The sequence below is a fragment of the Diabrotica virgifera genome, chromosome 6 (genome assembly GCF_917563875.1).
Source record: "Diabrotica virgifera virgifera chromosome 6, PGI_DIABVI_V3a".
Lineage (NCBI taxonomy): Eukaryota > Metazoa > Arthropoda > Insecta > Coleoptera > Chrysomelidae > Diabrotica > Diabrotica virgifera.
Window position 1 is genome coordinate 181,781,851 of NC_065448.1, and position 11,060 is coordinate 181,792,910.

Here is an 11,060-nt window from a genome sequence, read left to right on the forward strand (position 1 = left end):
TACAAAATATACAACAATGAACCAGAAAGATACTTACTAGAAAAATTTACAATAAGCAACAAAATAAAGAAAGGTACTGTCTTACTGAAAATCGGGCTCCACGTTGGCGAGCGTCAATTGTAACAAAAACCGGGGTTTTGTTGTGGCAGAATAGATATAGCTTTAAAGGGTAATTACTTATTTATGGAAGTTTCCTCAAACTAGGCTAGCTGGAAATTGAAGAGACTAAACAGTAGGGCCCAGGGGAGGATCAGGCCGTATTTGCACGCCCTAGTAAGACGGTACCTACTGAAATACTTGAATGATAAAGAAAACAAACCAATATAACGAGTAATGAAAAGAAAAGAACTATTGATCAAGAAGATATTCAGAAGTAGTGTTGAGCGCCAGGGAAGAATTGAATATTTTCTTCTCCACGTGACCTATATTGCTGTACCTAACTAATACTATTAAAATGGTAGGATAATAAAACATATATGTACAACCAACAAATTTAATGAAAAAAAAATACCTATAACCCCTATATACAATTTTATACAAACTAGCTAACCACCTGACGTACTAAGCTAGTACGCTCCTGTCTATTACACAGATATTACAGTAAAGAAAAGCAAATATATTGAATTTATTATACTAAGACAGTTAATGGATCTAAATATGGGTGTACAAAAACTTATTATTAAGGAGGATTACAATATTGGTTGACAATCCCACATCTGATCGGAATGACACACCGGACAATACTGATATATTGTGATAATAACCCGAGATAGTGTGCACAGTATCTTACCAGATAGGTTATGGTCTCCGGACTATTTTAAATAAAATAAAATGCTAATACAATAATGAAAATGACATATAAAAGTTGTGGAAAAGAAAATATTGATTATGATTACGTTAATTGATTTTAGAAAAATGAATTTATATGATTATTAAGATTATATATGTTATTAAAAATGTTAAAGTCGAAATATGTTATGAAAAAGAATTGAAAATGTAAATTTTAATAATAAAACCTGTCGTTTCTACAAACAGTAGGCCTGTGGCTTCTCCAAACTCCGGTTAAGTTGATGCGGGAGAGCCAAGTAAGGTATATTCCAGGTTTCCTCTACCTTAGGGGGAGTACTTCTCACCAACCAGAAGGTACGACGATGTGGTGCGACAAGGAGGTACTTCCTAGCACCGGAAAAACTGTCTATCTCCAAAAAACAAAAAATAAAATCCATCCAATGCCAAAGGAACTCAATTTTATCCTCTATTTATTCCATATCCCAAAAAAAAGGATTGACTTAATCTTGATCTCCACCAGTGGCTAAAAAAACAAACCTTGATCAGCTGATTGCCTTGACCACACAAGAAACAGGGCCTCTGCAAAAAGGTGTACCACCTTATCAGAACTTGACAGAGAAAAAATCTGAGAAAAAATGAAGTTTGATGTACTTGCTTGAAATGTCAGTGACCTTGATTATCCTTGACTGGAAAGAGCCTTTTTAAACGACTATAAGGAAGTATTTGAACAAGTAAATATGAATCTGGTAATTAAGATTATTTTATGGAGTTATATAAAGGAGAGAAGGAGAATGGTCATTAATTCCAAACTGATTTTGAACTGGAAGTATATAGTTAGAAAGAATTTTTTTCTCTGTAGAAAAAAATAAGTGCGATGGTATTGAAATATTGCAAATCTGATGATTGAAGAATAACAATTCATTTAAAGATAATATATGTAAGATATTTGAAATGAATAACAGGGTTATTTTTTATTTAAGGAAAAAACATCATTTTTTTAATACATACCCATTACTCCTCAAAAAGGTGTTGGAAAACAAAAAAAAAACCTCTTCTTTTCAAAACCACTTAACAACCAAGAACAAAACAAATTCTTCCCACGTAAACGTATATTCTATGGCCACTGGCGTGATGGCTGATAAGTCTGATTTCAACAACAGCCGAGATTGAAGTGACGAATAGCCCCTTCTTCAATGACAATCACGTCAGCCGGAAGCCGTATCGACACACAAACCAACTTCTAGGTTCTGAATTCCCCAAAAGTTACCAATTTTGTCGTCGATCAACGGCAACTTTCAATACAATTGTCTGTAAAGTTGGTTGCATACCTAGTTCCTATTGGAATAAATATTTTAGTAACGATGGTAATAGCTAATCGTTACAGTGTCAAAAATGGCAGTTTTTTCGTTTAAATCGGTACGGGTAAAAATAGGGTAATTAAATATCTTGTTTATACTGTTATTCTTTTAGTAGATGAGCCAAGGTTTAAAATGACAGTTTTGGAATTTCGGTTTGATCATTTGTTGCTTCAGAAATTGCAAAATAAAACTAAAATTAAGAAAATAAAAAAAAAATGCTATAACTTTTGTGAAAATTATCTTAAGACTTTCATATTGCACAAAAAGTTGAGACAAATAGTCAGTATAATGCTCAAAAAATTTTAAGACGATTCGTCTATTATTTTGAATTTTATTCAATTTGTTTATCCCAATGAGCTTTTTCTTCGCAATATTGTTGTTCAGAAAATAGTAATGTACTAGCAATTCTGTGAAAACCATATGAAAGAAGAAAAGTCATGTTTTCAAAGAGATTTAAAAAAATCATTAAAAAATCATTTTAATCATTCCGAAAACATTTTACTAAAGTAGGTCCATTTTTAGTTCAAAAACAATTTGAATAACTTTGTTAATATTGACTGTAGATTAAAGCTACTTTGGGATTTGAAGAGCTGGTATTTTTATACGAATTTTCAAAAAAACACTTTTTGCCTAGGTTAATTACAGTCAAAGTTAGCCACTTGTTTTATTTAATTGACAGCTACTTTGTTTATAACAATTAAGCAACCCAGCTAGCGCCATTTCGAAGTTGAAGGTATATAGTTTATGCGTAAAAGTTTGAGTAAACTTTAAACTTCAACAGAGTTGTTAATAAAGCTTTAAAAATAACGTTCTAACTAAATCGATTTGCGGTCGGTGGGAATAAATTTATTAAAATCCGTGCACTCAAAAAATGAAACTGATTCTTCAAACATATGCTGCGATTAATATCTCCAGAGCTTGTTGATGGATTTTAATCATAATTTTTTTAAATTGTATGTACTCGTAGTCTTGTAGAGTACGTTATGTACGTAAATCCCCACCTAACATTTCAAAATGTTAGGGGGAGTTCCCTTATCACTCAGGGATATGAAAAATAGATTACGACCGATTCTTAGACCTACCGAATATACATATATAATTTCATAAAAATCGGTCAAGCGGTCTCGGAGGAGTATGACAACTAACACTATGACAGGAGAATTTTATGGATGTAAATATATAGATGGGTACTAACAAATAGGGGTTGGTGATGGAAAAGTGTAAATTAAGGGTTGTATGTTATTTTTAAGCCTACATCATATAAAATTAAGATAGACAATTTTGTCCAAAAAAATTTAAAAAAATGTCAGGGTGGCAACTCCCCTTATAATTTATGGATATGAAAAATAGATTAAAACCTATTCTCAGTCCCCTAGGATATACTTGTAAAATTTCATAAAAATCGGCCAAGCCTTTTCGGAGTAGTATGGTAACTAACACTTTTACAGGAGAATTTAATGTAATACTGAAGTAACTGTGAATTAAATAATAAAAGTGGTTAACTTTGACCGCAATTACCATAGGCGAAAAGTTTTTTTTGAAAATTTGTGTAAAAATACCAGCTTTTGAAATTCCAAGGTAAATTTACTCTACAGTCAAAATTAACAAAGCTATTCAAATTGTTTTCAAGCCAAAAATGACTCTACTTTAGTAAAATGTTTTCGTAGTGACAAAAATTACTTTTTAATGATTTTCTTCAATAATTTGAAAACAAGACTATTGTTCTTTCATGCGGTTTTCACAGAATTTCTATATAACTATTATTTTCTGAACAATAACATTACAAAAAAAAAGCTCTTTGGGATAAACAAATTGAAAAAAATTTCAATGGTCTTAAAATTTTTTTGTGCAGTATATGGACTCTTTGACTCAACTTTTTGTGAAATATAAAAGTCGTAAGGTCACTTTCGCGAAAGTTATAGCAAATTTTTTATTTTCGAAATTTTAGTTTTATTTTGCAATTTTCGAAGCAACAAATGATCGGACCAAAATTAAAAAACTGCTGTTTTAATCATTGGCTCATCTACTAAAAGAAGAATACTATAAATATGATATTTAATTATCCTATTTTTACCTGCAGCGATTTAAACGAAAAAACTGCCATTTTTAACCCTTATTTGTTAATAACTAAAATTCTCGTCTGAACTGTGACGGACATTTTTGTATTTCTAATGTATTAGGTAAATAGTACCCAAAAAACCCATTTGCAACCTGGCTGCTCAAGTGTCCCGACAAAAACCTTATTTCCCTGGAGTATTATTATTTGTACTCCGATTTTTAAGATTCTTGCACCAGTTTGTAGGTACATCTATTGATGTCGTTTGTTATTATTCCGTTAACAAAACTTTTTTGCTTAAATGGCATTATACGGGGTAAATGAAAAAGTTGTTTTTTTCATAAATTTAAAAAAATCTGTGGAAAAATTGGAGTGTTGATTTTGTTTCATATTCCTTTCGTATTATCTTGGAGATATTACTAAGGTTTTTGTTTTTTGAATTATCCGAATATCTCTTTTATTGTAAGAGGTGTAAATAAAAATACTGCTTTGAAGGTTTATTTAATTAGACATCAAACGCACTAAAATTAACAAAACAAAACAAAATTAGTACTCGCTTCGGCGGTACATATACTAAAATTGGAACGATACAGAGAAGATTATCATGGCCCCTGCGTAAGGATGACACGCAAAATCGTGAAGTGTTCCACATTTTTATCAAATTACTTATAACATTATATAGGGTGTCCCAAAAGTAGGGGAACGGTCGAATATTTCGCGAACTAAACATCGGATGGAAAAACTGAAAAATATGTTTTCAATCATTTTCAAAAATCTATCCAATGACACCAAACACCAACTCCCACTACACCCCCTGGAGGTGGGGTGGGGGTATATTTAAAATCTTAAATGGAAACCCCTAGTTTTTCTTGTTTTTCTTGCAGATTTGCATTCGTTACGTAAAAGTAAGCAACTTTTATCCAAGACATTTTTTTGAACTGTGGATAGATGGCGCTATAATTGGGAAAAACGATTTATCCTGATACCATAGGTAAATTATAGAAACGGTCTAATATCTCGAGAATTACACTTCCAAATAAGAAACCAAAAAACAGGTTTTTAATATTTTTCGAAAACCTATCGACAAACACTAAACATGACCCTCCAACCCACCCCCTGGAGGTGGGGTGGGGGGTAACTTTAAAATCTTAAATAGTAACCCCACTTTTTATTGCAGATTCGAATTCGTCATGAAAAATTAAGCAACATTTATTCGAAACATTTTTTAAAAATGCTGATAGATGGCGCTAATAAATCGTATTTTTCCAATTAAAGCGCCATCTATCAACAATTATAAAAAATGTTTCGAATAAATGTTGCTTAGTTTTTCATGGCAAATCCGAATATGTAATAAAAAGTGGGGGTTGCTATTTAATATTTTAAAGTTACCCCCCACCCCACCTCCAGGGGGTAGGTTGGAGGGTTATGTTTAGTGTTATTCGATAGGTTTTCGAAAAGTATTAAAAAAATTTGTTTGGTTTCTCATTTGGAAGTGTATTTCTCGAGATATTAGACCGTTTCTATAATTTACCCATGTTATCAGGATAAATCGTTTTCCCAATTATAGCGCCATCTATCCACAGTTCGAAAAAATATCTTGAATAAAACTTGCTTACTTTTACGTAACGAATCCAAATCTGTAAGAAAATCTAGGGGTTTCTATTTGAGATTTTAAAGTTACCCCCCACCCCACCTCCAGGGGGTGTAGTGGAGGTTGGTGTTTGGTGTCATTGGATAGATTTTTGAAAATGAATGAACACTTATTTTTCAGTTTTTCGATCCGATGTTTAGTTCGCGAAATATTCGACCGTTCCACTACTTTTGGGACACCTTGTATATGAATTACCTCTTATAGGTAAACAAAGTCTACTAACAATTTTCAAAGATTGGCTTTTCAATGGAAAATATGTAGATCATAATATGAAAGATTATCTGTTTAATTCTTAAACCTAATAAAGATAAAACACTCTCCTCTTCTTATAGACCGATATCATTAATGTCTTGCATAATATGTAAGGCATTCAAAAGACTGATTAAGACTAGGTTAGGATGGCTTATAAAACATTATAGTATTCTCCCAAGTACACAATATGGATTTAGGTCTGGTGTTGGAACACTTGATGCAATATCACATTTAGTCACAGACGTTCAAATAACGTTTTCCAGAAACAACTATCTTGCTTGTTTGTTTTTAGACCTAAAAGGGGCATATGATTCTGTTGATTTAACCATGTTACATAAAAAACTTTATGATATGGGATTACCTCAAAATATAGCTTCTAATATTGTTCATCTTTATAATAATCGTGTTATATATATTAAAAATCATTTAAACCAACTACATGGTCCTAGAATAGCTCATACAGGTCTACCACAAGGATCAGTTTTAAGTCCGTTATTGTTCAACATATTTTCAGCAAGTATTCATGGCATTTTTGATAATTCAATTAATTGCATTCAATACGCCGATGACATATGCATCTATACAGAGCGTAACTCGTATACTGATTGCCTGGAGGCTCTGAATTTCATCATGCATAAGGTTAATAATTGGGTAACAAATCATGCGCTGACCATTTCCCCTGACAAATCAGCCATAATGATATTCACTAGACATAGGATTCGTACGCCTGACAAAATAAAACTGTCTGGATATGATATACCTATTGTCAAAGAATACAAATATCTTGGCATTCTTCTTGATCCGAAACTTCTATGGCCAAAACATGTTGAATATATAAAAAGCAGGAGTGAAAAAATATTAATATCCTTAAATATGTCACTAATCGTAGATGGGGTGCTGACCCTAAAGTTGCACTGATGTTTTACAGAGCCTACGTGCGATCTATTGTAGACTATGGTTGCATTCTGTATGGTGCTGCCAGAAAAACACATTTATTGACTGTAGACCGCATTCAGTTCAAATGTCTAAGAATATGCTTGGGCACTATGAAGTCTACTCCTAGCCCTGTTCTACTTGCTGAAAGTAACGAAATGCCTCTTCAAAATCGTCGAGAAATGATGGCAATTAAACATATTTTGAAGTTAAGATTAAATAATAATAATCTACTTAGACAACTGTATGAGTTATCAACTGAAAACCTTTCAGATAATTATTGGCGCATAAAAAATTCTCCCCCACTTGCTTATGCTTCCTTAGAAACTCACGATTATTCTAACATCTATGGTAGGGAAAAAAGATTACCAATATATAGAGGTGATTTTCAGGTAATGTTAAATAAACCAAAAGTCATTATACCAAAGTTACCATTATACAGAATCTCCAGAAATAAACTCTGTCTTACTTAAATCCATATTGAGTGACTATAATGATCACGTTATAGTATATACTTATGGTCCCAAAAAAAAAAGGATGGTACCACAGTCTGTGCAGTTTACATTCCACATAAAATCGAATCCTTGAAAATTAAACTTCCATCACATTGTTTAATATATAATGCTGAAGCGGTAGCAATAGAAAAAGCGTTAGATTGGTTAAATTTACACAAATTAAATAAAGCAGTTATATTATCAGATTCATTACCGGTCATTAAAGAATTAAACTCAAATATGACTCAACATAAAAGAAATAGTATTCTGTGTGCCATCAAAAATAAAATATATAATAAAGATATTACAGTTATTTGGGTAAAAAGTCATACCGGCATCAAGGGAAATGTAATAGTTGACCAGCTCGCTAAGGATGCTACCCATTCTGGATTATATTTACCTATATTCACACTGGGTGACTTACAGCTACATTATAATAACACAACTTTAATAAAATGGAGAGAAAAATGGAAAAAATTAGCAGCGAACTCAAATACTTAGTATTATACTATCCACCCTACCTTACCACAAGATATTCCCTATATTTTTAAATACGCAATGTCGAAGAAGACTACAGCGACAATAACTCGTCTGAAAACCAATCACGGCGCATTCCCAGTTAGCTAAGTTAAATATTATCCCTTCTGGGTTATGCTTATGTGATAATATATCACAATGTGACATCAACCATATTCTTTTCAAGTGGGGTAAACATAAGTATCAAACAGATCAGCTCTATTTAAAATTATCATTTATCATAAACATCACCCATTTACTTTCTTTAGATAGTAGAGAAATATTTGAGCTAATATGTAACTTTCTTTTTAAAGTTGGATATATTATTTAAAAACCAATAACCTTTATTACCATTCTGTGGCTAAAGGACTAGCTTCCAAGCCAACTCTTCAAACACACACATACACACACACACAAAACAAAATTAACAACAAAACAAAACAATTCAATAGCGAGCATGTCCACCTCTTGCACTCTTGCAGCAACGAGTGCTTTCGCAATCTGTTTATCATCGAATAAAGGTGTGTTATCCTTGCCTGGGAATAGCTCGATATTCCTCTACCAGGGCCATAACTGTACCAAATTTTCTGGAAGCCTAGGATGACGGCGAATAACTTTTTTAATTCATTCCATAAATGCTCAATGGGATTGAGATCTGGGCTGCATGCGGGCCATTCTAATCTTATCAATCTAACCTTTATTTTATGAGTCAATCAGTGTTTTTTATTTACAAAAAATGGTACAGCTCTTACAAGAAAAGAGATATTCGGATAATTCAAAGCAAAAAATTTTAGTGATATCTCCGGGATAATATGATATGACTATGAAACAAAATCAGCGATTCCATTTTTCCACAGAATTTTTTAAATTTAGGAGAAAATACAACGCTTACATTCACCCCTGTATAACGATATGCAAGCAAAATTGTTTGTTACCGGAATAATAACAAGCGATACCAATACTGTACCTACAAACTGGTGTAAGAATCTTGAAAATCGGAACACAGATAATAAAGTTATAAATTGTCAAACTTAATCACAAAATTTTGGGTGGCGGAATTTTGTGCCGGTGAGTCTATAATGTTTTGTGCAAGTCAGTCGTCGATTCAGCTTCATACCGATGCAACTGGCGCTATTACATTGTGGAATTTAGCAATTAATAAACTGAACCGGAGGGAACGTTTCTCTGCTGATGGTTAACGTCACGTGTGTTGATTTCAATCCATTTGCTTTAATAATACACCTTCTTAGACCGTTTTGGACCTTGTCCAGAATAGTTTGCAGGTTCCTAGAAGCTGATGTGTTTACGCCAAAATGACTGTATTGTTAGCAAATATTGCAACAGTGGTAAGTCGTGTTATGGCACGTCTGCAGTATACAATAGGAACAGGATCGGTACAATCACGCTACCTAGTGGAACGCTATATTATTCACTTCTATGTTTTATTTTGAAGTGACTATCTATCAGATATGATTTTAGAAGTTGTATTTGGGAATACCACAGTAGTTTCTTTAGTTTAACTTGCAATTCTTCATGCAACCTTGTCGAAATCCTGAGATATATCGAAGAGAGCAGCTGAACAATATCCTTTACTATTCAGATGCTTATTGATTTGATTTACTACTACTGTATCATATTGGTCTATTCCCCGTGTTTATTGCGAAACTCGAGTTGGTAATCGGGAATTCTTTTCTTTTCGTTTTTTTTAGTGTTTTAACCTATATTTTCTCAAAAAGTTAATGACTTATCGGTCTGTGGGAAGGCAATTATTCTGCTTTTTTTCCCAAGCTTAAGTATCATAATGATCTGGGCAACTTTCAAGATGTTAGGAAAATAGTTTTTCCACCTACCTCTACCGAAAGTGTACTTTTCCTAATCTGATTGTAGGGAGCAAAGTCGTACTTTTCCTCCCTAGGGAGGAAAAGTAAAAGTGACGTCATGGTATGTTATTGATGAAATAACTTATTGACTCCCTATACAATATTCTATTATCTATTACGTAAGTATCTATACAAACATTTTAACGTTTATTTGTAGAACACCCTGTATTTTGCAGAATGATAAAAAGCAGTAAATTATTATTTTGGTTTAACAATGTTTACAATAATAATTTGACGTATATTTGACAGTTGACAGTTCTACTGTACCTACTTGTTAGTTTTAGTTCTCTAATTAATTTTGTTAGTTAGTTACATAAATAAATTATTTAAAAATGAAAAAATGACCTGTTATTTGAGGAAGTTAGAAAAACCATATGTACAACATGGGAGTAAAGTGCCTTTTCCTCCCTTGAATTATTACTGCCCTCCACTATGCATCGGGCATTAAACATTCTCGGGAGGAAAAGTAGCACTTTCCTCCCTTGTTATACAAATAGCTATAGTCTTAGTATAGAGTTAATGTAAGTAATAGGTCTGTAGCACTCTTCAGATAGTTCTTGTAGAATTTCTCCAGATGCCAAATCGAAATCAGTAGCTTTTTTATGTTCATTTCTTCCATAATTATTTTTGTTTATCTTCTCCAATAATAAACTTGTTATGACGCAGATCCATTTTTAGGGGTACATTTATATAATCGGTAACTTTTTAGGATGTAGGATTTAAAGAGTCGGATGCATTTTTCAGGGCCGGTTGGATTATTAGTTACTACAATGAAGCGAACTAAATTCACACAAATATTCGCACAAATTTTCTGTTTTTAACACTTTGTTACGTGTAATGGAAAGTACGGACACTGTAGTCCAGCCGGTAGAATTTTAAATTAAAGAAATATCAAACAAAAAATTATATTATTTTGCTTTGTTCGGGCGAGTTCATTAGTGGAAATAAACGTGATGCCGTTCGTTCGGAAGTAATGAATGAAATTTCAGACATGTTTGATACCTACCAAAAAATGTATCATATTTAGGATTTATAAAAAATTGTTTGTGCAGTTTTGAAATTAAATACATCAGGGATGGCGTAATAAAATTAATTTTTAGGCAAATAGAGCCAGCAATGCAACGTTATTAA

At 32.5% G+C, this 11,060-nt stretch overlaps 1 non-coding gene across 1 annotated transcript; it reads left to right on the forward strand.

Moving 5' to 3' along the window:
* The first annotated feature begins 4,752 nt into the window (after nucleotides 1–4,752).
* LOC114327107 (U6 spliceosomal RNA) lies at nucleotides 4,753–4,859 on the forward strand. The gene has a single exon (XR_003651949.1). It is a non-coding gene; the product is annotated as a U6 spliceosomal RNA (small nuclear RNA).
* The last annotated feature ends 6,201 nt before the right edge of the window (nucleotides 4,860–11,060 follow it).